The following is a 10,013-nucleotide window of genomic DNA, read 5'->3' on the forward strand; positions in this document are numbered from 1 at the left end:
CAAATTATTGCTGAAAAATGCCTGTTATAAGACATCAAAGCCTATTTGATAAACGTGAGAAAGTTCTTTATTTTAACTATGCCCCGTTCCTCAGGCAACTGAACAGTATGTTAACTAGCTTTCCTCAACAGCGCTTTCACAAATTTCAAACCTTCCAAGTTAAAGTTATTGTTAATTAAAATGTGTACACTATTTGTCAGAATTTTTGTCACATTTGTCAGACATATTAAGAATTGTCTTTATGGGACAACTCGTAGAATTTTAACTCAACCACAACAGAGCTGCTCTTCGAAGGCGGTATATGTATTTAACTAATAATAATACGGTATTTCTTAACTGTTTTTTAGCCGCTATAAATTATAAAAATGGTACAAACGTCAATGAAGACCCGAAGTGGCTCGTTTGCCTCCCAATAAGGTGACTCGGGTTCAAATCTCAGTGATAAAAAATCGATACGAATTTCGCACCCGGCTCGCACCGACCACAGTTCTTTACTTAAATATCATTAGTGGTAGATGGATCATGGGTTATAGAGTTCACTTGCCGTCATCATGAAACTAAAAAATATTAGGTCTGTTACCGGGCAATAGTTTGAAAATTTTATATTACTAGCCACCTTCCAATAGGTAATTAATAATATAGGTAATAAAAGACCTTCCAAGTAGGTAATTAATCTAAAATTACCTTGAAAACATTAGTGTAGGAAATACCGCACAAAGGCCCATCATTATAAGAGAACACTGGAGTAGAAAATACCGGGCAAGCGTATACCAGACAACAGCCCACACTTTCCTGCTAGGTTTTTATTAATAATGTATGGTGATTACTGAAAGCCTGCTGCTTTATTAAAGGAAACGAAATAAAATATTAGCCTCCTTGTTGGTTCAAGATATTACGTTCAACTTATGCTACTAAATTTTAATCTTAGTAAATAATTCAAATTTTATACTTTGTCGATTTGTAATTTAACAATGTACACAATGTCTGAGCAATATGTGAAATGTTTAATAAATTCATATGCTTTTTGCATTGTATGTAATATCGGCAAAAATAATTCGTTATTATTAAACAATGTCGAAATTTCTTCGAAAATACACTGTTTTATCCTTTATTATTATTGTCAGATTTTAGGTGATCATACAGGTGTCATTTTAAAAGCATTTATTTACGCATTTCTCAAGATTTATTAATGGTTAAAATTACGTCACGTCTGCTACTTTATCAAGTAACAAACCGAACATAAACAGGATAATTTTATATTTTTTTAACAACCACGTATAAACATTTAATACTTATCATACCATGGCTCAAATATGGTTTATAGACTTACTTTGTATAGTGCAAGTAGATAATAAAGCTTCACTAATTAACTTAAAAAAACTGTGGTAATAGATCTGAAAAAAACACTCACTTTTTAAATCTTAAAAAGTACAATTTTTTTCTCTAGATTGGTTTTGTAGATTAGTACCACATACTGAATTATGAAGCAAGAGTACTCGTAAAAAGGGATAATTTTTAAAATGATTAAATTTGGCAACCGACCTCAGACCGGACATTTCTCTTAGGCAGTACAAACCTATTAGTATGTACCCGGGAATTTAAAAAAACATTTCTAAGATATCTTCCAAATTTATAATAAAACGAATTTTTTAAAATTCATAAGTGTTTTAAAGTTATTTTACACATTGGAAATTGGTAAAATATAAACGAAAAAGATATTTGACTTTATCCGTTGGGATAGACAATTTTCTAAGATTGCTATTTTTAAAATGTTAAATAAAATAAAGCGCTAGACAAATTCTTATAACGTTATACTTATAACTCTTAATCGTACTATTTTTGGAGAACGCAAACATACATACATATATATATATATATATATATATTCAACTTTAATCATTCAGTCGTAAGCCATAATACGTTCTGAAAAGGTTTATTTAAAGGTAGGCTGGTGGTTATAACAGTTCACATCCCCACTCCACAAGGGAGGGGGTGTGGACAAAACTCCAGACGGTTCCGGCAGATCTTTTGTGGAACACGTTATTCAAGAAGAGACATGCGAAAACCCGTAATTCAGTTGTCATTTCATTACCGCATCGGAGAATCAAGTTTGGAAAGAGTAAAAGTTTCCAGCCATGAGAAAATTACAGAAGATGAGAAACAAAAATTCAAAACACCCTCAAGTCTCGTTCTTCAATGAAACTGTTTTAATTTTTTTATTCCATAGTATTCGTCAAATTTTGTTAGCGTTTTTGGCATTTCCTTGCTTCGGCATTAATTTGTAAGCTCTGCTGTGTTTAGTTTTCTTTCTTTATTTTAGCTAAAGAAATGAAAGTATTTTCAAATTATATGGATGTTCATTTTTAAGTAAAGAACATATGTTTGCCTTTAGAACATATCAATCACGAATTTACCAAGAACAGTAAAATGTATTTTTAATGGCCCTGTAACAAAGAAAATTGGAAACATTCTGTAAGTTGAGAAAAAAGAGAATTTAGTTTGTTTAAACTGCTCAAGATAAAAAGAGGTTTTGAAATAAAAAACTGATTTTCATGTACTGACATGCAGTCTAATTATAATTTCCTAATTTAAGCTAATTTAAATTTTCTTATTGATTTGTGAAGACATTATTTAAATTATGAAATCAAATCCAAAAACGCACTTTCTCTAAATAAGCACTTTGTTTTTTCAACAAAATTTTTCAAACTTTGGGGGCAAACTTTATACTCACGATGCGACTCTGCTAAAAACTTCTTTTTCATTTATTCTTCTTTTACTTACAACTTGTAAAGTTTGTTATTTAAAATTGCGATGTTTAGTTGACTTCTTATGATGTAAAAAATTTTGGTAAATAGTTGCCATCCGTTTTGGTATTGAGGTAAACTAAATACATTTTTAGGTACAGAATTATAGTTAACGTGCAAAGTTGGAAAACAACGGCTGTTTGAACGAATTCGTGCGAATATATTACTAAAATGTGCTTGTTTTTTTTTTAAACGAAATGTTTTTGCAGTGGAGTCATAAATTGAATCCAATGCCAATGAAAATAAATGTAGTAGCAAAAAATAATAAATAATTGATTAAAACTATAAAAGTGATAATTGGCTCTTGACTTGTTCTTAATTCAGGTAACAAATTTAAAGAAAAATAAAAGCATGTATTATAATTGAGAGCAGCTACAACCAAGATGAAAATCTGTAGAAAATAGAGCGTTAAAGGTCACTGGATTGTTAATTAGAGTCCTACTAGAGTTTGTCCTCTAAAATATTGACATCTTATGTTATGACCTTTCAAAAATAACATATTAGTGATATTCATTTGAGAACATTTTTATTTTATAATAGTTGCAAAATGAGAATAAAGTCGAGTAATTTGGAAGACAATTCGGTTGTTAAATCAAGGTGCTCGCCAAAAATCTTCAAAATAATAACTATTGTGTTCAAAAATGAGCTAGAAATTTTTAAGAATGCCTGACGTTTTAGATATTTTGTGATTGAACCCCAGAAATCGATTAACGTACAACACGCATAGCGCATATTTATTAACATATATTGATTGTATTCAGTTTTGGCTTTATTCTTTCACATCACTTTAGATTCTGCATTTTACGAACATTAGATCAGGTAACTTGCACGCAGACACACTTTAATCGACACGCATTTTTTTTTACAAACACTAAAAGGGTGTTCCTAAATCTTTTCGAAGGGAATGCTTGTCAAACACTTTTTTGACAATTTCAATCGAATCATTTTCAAGACGTTCATGAAAAAAATCAGAAAGAGTTTTATACGTATTTTTAAAATCAACTCTTTGACGCAGAATTTTTATTAAACATATTTTTCATACTTTTTTCATAATTTTTTATTCATTTAGATCAAAATAAGTGAAAAATATTATATTTAGCGTTTTAATAATTTATGATTATGAAATACAGTATGAAACGCTAATTCTTTTCGCGTTAAATGAAAAATCTTCCGAACACGGCTCACTTCCAAACAATAATTTTTGCAATTATTCAGATTTAAGAGAAACGGTTCCTTCTTTCGTATGCAAAATCAGTTAATCAATTTTTGAATATGAATGAATAAAAAATTTAAAACTGCATTTTTTTGGATTTTATTCTTTAGTACAAATATAATTCCGATAATCTAACAGAGTTTTTTAGTTACTATTACAGTATTTTTTATAATTAAAAATTATCAAAGTATATTTTAAGGACACTGGTGTCCCATCTACGTCAGTGGGTTAAACTGATTATTTATTAAAAATTTCTTTGCTTAACTCGGGATCTAAGAATAGGTATAGAAATCATTAGATTCATAGTTTCGCATAGAGAATTTTCTATATTTTGCATTTACACATTTTCTGTTAATTATTTTGAGACCTAGCGTCCAATACTTTGGAGAAAATTTTTTATCACTTAAAAAATAATTTTTTTTTCTCTATGCAAAAATAGAATTGGTTTTACTCTTGTTGATCTAAATTTTGAATTACAATGAAAAATGATGAGAAAGGTTAGAAGTTTTATTTAAGTATATGAAACATAAATGTCGTATTGAGTCTAGTGAATTTTTTTTTCATCACCAAAATGTGAAAAAGACTTCAAAAAATGACAAAAAGGACAAATAAACGCACACTTCAAGGTTTTTTGTGAAATATTTGTTCTATGGTAATTAACTAAAGCAGAAATTATTAAAACAAAACAAATCATGAAACATTTATTAGAATTAATAGTGTGATTACTTGTCAATCTTATATTTTATAAATCTATTTAAATGCTTTATATACAGTGGTGTACAATATTTTCTTGATTCTAATTTGATAAAATAGAAGCGCATAACATTTGTTTCGGAAATAGTATGGAAATTCCGTATTAGTTGAAAGGTAGAAATTAAAAAACAATACATTGTTTTTTTTAATTGTTAATTTATTATAATTTTTGGGATGTTTCTAATCTATAAAAAGGAATAATGATTATTTTACAAAAAAAAAAAAAAAATACTTTTTTAATAACTTGAATAAAATGATTTTCAAGAAGTATAGAAAAAATTCTACTTTACATCTGAGTTCGTCTTATGATAATTGGTTTTATGCAAAATTTTATCATTAAACTAATAATTTATTAATAATTTAATCAGGGTTTGTAATAAAGGAGTCCAATAGTATTAAAAGCTGCTAAAACTATAGAATCGACATAAATATGAACCATTCCTTGTTATACTTTTCACTTTTTATTTCCTTTAATTTAATGTTGTTTAAAATATGTAGAAAACTGCTTATTTTTTAGGCAAAATATGTTTCAAGAAATTGTACAAATACATATATTATTCAATATATCCAATCACAAATATTATTCAGTAAATTGCAAGTTTGTTTTATTTACATTTGATTAAAACTTTTTTGTAATTGATTACGACCTTATATGGTGAAAAGCTGGTTTTCTTCCAGCCACCACTAAGGATCGAACCCCAGCCCTTCAGATAGCTGAGTAACCACTAAGCGAGGGGTCGATAACACAATCATGAATTAATCAAACTTTGTCAAATCAAAATAATTTAACTATTTCAAACATAGAAGCGTATTTCTAAAGAACTGAGAAATAAAATTAAATTCTTTAAAAATTCAATGTCTTCATATATCATTTCTGTCTTTTTAACATTCCGCTCATGGTTATTTAGTTGAAAAATCAACGCGATTGATCTTTCACTGACAGTTTATAAGTTATATTTTGAATAAGGATAATGCGTTCAATTGTTAATTTTAAGGATAAACAAATTGAAAATGGTGGGTCTATTTGAATTGTTATTACTTATTTTCCAAGTGAGTTAAAAAATAATCAATGCTAAGACCAGTTTTATTGTTTATGAAAACAATTAGCAAAATTTACATGACAAATGAAACTAAAACTCCATATTACTATAAATTGATAAAAATATAATCAATCATTCGTATGAATGAAATAAAACTGCAAGAGTTACCCAACACTGTTAAATATTTAAGATCGCGTTGAGCTACAATATCATCTAAATTGGCTTCAACATTAATACGCTACTAAGTTGAACTATAGTATCGATTTTCTTACACTTAATTACAATAGACCCATGGCTAACTTAAATGGAAGCTTGCACATTTTAACAACTTTTTAAGGTTGCTGAAAGCGAATTTATTTAACAGATTCTACTGTTGGCGTATATAACAGATTTTACTGTTGGCGTATGCGTGGCGTAAATATGATTAAAATGCTTTCTATACCGCTTTCATTAAGTATTTGTAATGATATAATTTGAATAATATAGTAGTTAAATTATGGGAACAAGACTATCTTTAAATGCATTACAAAAATCATAATATATCAAAATTTGATCATATCAATAAAAGTTTTAAAAAAAAGTCAAACTAAAATTTTAAAAAAATTAAAATTAAAAATTTAAACTTAACACCATTTAGATTTTTTTCATGTGATTGTATACATATATATATATATATATATATATATATATATATATATATATATATATATATATATATATATATATATATATATATATATGTATGTATGTATGTATGTATGTATGTATGTATGTATGTATATATATATATATATATATATATATATATATATATATATATATATATATATAATAAATAAATAAATACAAGAAAACACGAAGAAAGTTAAGAAAAACAATGAGTTTCATTTATTGCGCTTAAGCTGCAAGTAAACAGAACTCATTAGATAAGTTCAAAATGAAGAATAAAACAAAGAAAAATTGAAGACATATGAAAAAAAGGGGCGATAATAAGTAAAAAAATAACAAACAACAGTTTAAAAAAAAAAAAGATGAAATTTTATTTAAAAAACCGGAAAAAAAGCACTCTGTTTTGCGGATATAATCGTGTGGGCTGATGAAAAGATTATATCTAAATATTTAAATAAAATTTCATCTTTTTCTTCTTCTTTTTTTTTTAAACTGTTGTTTGTTATTTTTTTACTTATTATTCCTCCCCCCCCTTTTTTTTCATATGTCTTTAATTTTTCTTCGTATATATATATATATATATATATATATATATATATATATATATATATTATCTATTTAAAACAGATAATTACTACTATATCGGTTGAAGAGATTAGTTTGTTGAGAACGGTGATTTAATAGAAATAAATAAAGGCTAAACGTTTAAAAGTTTTTAAAACTTTTAGTGTACAATTTGCTATAATTTGTTTATTTTTTAAAAAGAAAAAAAGTCGAATCAATGTTATTAAAATTATATTTTTTTTTTGATGCTGAAAAGAAAAGCTTCAAAAAAGATGAAAAGTTCATTCCAAAAAAAAAAGAATGAAAAAGGAAAGAATTTCAATAACATTGATTCCACTTTTCTTCTTCGTAAAAAATAAACAAATTATACCAAATTGTACATTGTTTTAAAAACATTAAACACGTAGATTTTACTTAATTTTGTTAAATCACAGTTCTCAATAAACTAATCTCTTCAAACAATATAGTAGTAATTATCTGTTTTAAATTAACAATAAACGATTAAGGAATAGAGATATAACATTTACGTTTAGACTATACCCTTTCTAAAATCCTTATAAAATAATCGCGTATATTTTGAAATATATGTTAGTTTCTTTTCGAATGAAAAACGTTTAATGTAATTGATTTTAATCGAAAAAAAAATTAAAAACAATTCAAACTTTGCATCGTCGATTTTAAAACTTTTCAGCGACCATCATTTACTTTTGAAACAGTTTTTAATAAACTAATCTGTGAAAAATATTGCAGTAATTATCTGCTTTAAATAAATAATAAACCATTTATGCAATAGTGATATAAGACTTAAAATATAGCTCATAGCCTTTCTAAACTTTTGTTTTTTGTTCTTGTTTGAAATCATTTGAAAAGTGTTGTGAAATATATAATATTTTCTTCCTAAAATGAAAGAATGACATTGATTTCGATTTTTAAAAGAAAAAAATAATTCAAATTTTGCATCGCCGATTTTAAAATGTTTCAGAAACCATTATTTATTTATTTTTGAGACAATTCTTAATAAACAAATCCGTAAAAAATATTGTATTGATTATCTCTTTCAAATAAATAATAAACTGATTAAGTAATAGACATATAACATATAAAATACAGCATATGGTCTTTCTAAAATTTTTTTTGTTCCTTTATGAAATTATAAAAATATTTTGAAATAAGTAATTGTTTCTTCTTGAATGAAAGACTTGATAACATTTATTTATATTTAAAGAAATAAAATAATTTCAATTTCACATTGGTATTTTTAAAACTTTTAATCATTTATTATTCATTAATTTTTCATACAATTCTTAATAAACTAATATCTGAAAGGAATATAATAGTAATTACCTGTTTTTAATAAATAATAATGGTGAAATCCATATTTGAAGTGCATACTACAATCTAATAATTTTTTAGTACTCTCTCTCTCACATTATGAATCATTATTTTCCATAACTTTTCAACAGACACGTTTTATTAAAATGTTCCGTTTGAAAGAGATTCTTCGCCTCGTGGAAAAATATTACTATATTTTTAGGGTTGCAGTTTTCATTAGCGCCAACTTGGAAGAGTCCTTCTACTACGTCATTGCTCAGAACAAATCAGAAAATTGTTTAAAAGAGTGGCACGGAGATAAAAGTTCTGTAGTTTTAAAAGTAAATAAAAAAAAAAGGAGAATAGTTCAAAAGTATGAAAATATTAATGATTGCTTGTTATTAATAACTTAACATTTCTCTTACTTCAAAGAAAAATATTATTATTATTTATTATTATCGAAAGAGCGAAGATGAATATGTTTTTTTTAAACTAAGTATTTTTCTCGTTTAATAAAAAAACTTTCTGTGTAAATTTAAAGGGCATTAGTTTATAGAAAAAACTTCATTTCTCACATATGTTATTGAAATCGAATATAAAATAGAAAATTATTTAAAAGAGAAACAGAAAGATAATTTTTATTAGTTTTTTAATTAGATAAAAATGCAGGCCTGTTTAAAACTATGGAAATATTCATGATTTATTATTATTAATTTCCGATTATTGCTTCCTAGTAAACTATTATTGTTCTGATTATTGAAATTTTTGTATCAAAACTACAATCAAGTTTTACTGTATATTATTTAAAGTTTTATGATTTTTCCCCCTTAAAACTAAATATTTTATTGTTTTTATTTTTTCGTTTTTAGAAAATCTCGTGGGATATATCTAACACTCCCTCTTGTGTAAATCTATTGAAAGAAATTGAATTGCTTTGCGCATATGTCTGAAGCAAAAAAAAAAAAAAAAGTATTGTGGAAAACATACAGATTAAAAATGTAAAAGAAAAATTTGACTTACGGATTTTAGATTTCTGGTTAATTTTGTGCTTAAATGTGAATGATTAAAAATATAAATGTTATTTTAATACCCCCTCCCAAAAAACACCACTCAATACAGGCTAATACTTTTAATCACTGTTATGACATAAGTACTATATAATAAATAAAACAGCAAAGAATTAGTATAATCTATATAATAAGCAAAAAAAATATAATAATAAAGTAAATCAATAATATTACCAATACAATATTCTAGCAATTACTTTTATGAGTTCAATATCCAATTAACTCACATAATCAACATAAATCAAATGAAAGGAAATCGCTTATTAATTTGTTCCCTCCTTTTGTTAAATTTAAAAGTGTTCATTAATTTTTTTTTCAATTCTATTTGCATGAATGTTTCTTATCATATAATTAGTTCATCTTTTTATTTGACACAATGTAAAAGCAGTCACTGTCACATAGTCACAGCCCATGAAAAGCCTCAGTTAGCATAAATGCGCAGAATCGTAATTGATTAAATCCTCAGTTGAAATCGGTAGTTCTACTAAAATGAAATATTTCTTCAACTAAAAAAATATTATCTCAGGATTTTTTTTTCTTTACATCATTTTAGATTTACACTAGTTCAACTGAATTTTAACAGGTTTCATAA

General features: G+C 25.9%; 1 protein-coding gene across 2 annotated transcripts in view; it reads right to left on the reverse strand.

Annotated features, from left to right (window-relative positions):
- Window positions 1–8,581, reverse strand: part of LOC107437018 (kyphoscoliosis peptidase) — a 115,555-nt gene extending 106,974 nt beyond the window's left edge. For both annotated transcript variants that reach the window (XM_016048881.4, XM_016048880.4), the window contains exon 1: window positions 8,388–8,581. The gene's annotated coding sequence lies outside the window, so the exon portion shown is untranslated. The remainder of the gene's footprint in view (window positions 1–8,387) is intronic.
- Between the last annotated feature and the right edge of the window lie 1,432 nt (window positions 8,582–10,013).

The sequence above is a fragment of the Parasteatoda tepidariorum genome, chromosome 11 (assembly GCF_982258835.1).
Source record: "Parasteatoda tepidariorum strain Cologne lab strain chromosome 11, Ptep-v5.0, whole genome shotgun sequence".
Taxonomy (NCBI): domain Eukaryota; kingdom Metazoa; phylum Arthropoda; class Arachnida; order Araneae; family Theridiidae; genus Parasteatoda; species Parasteatoda tepidariorum.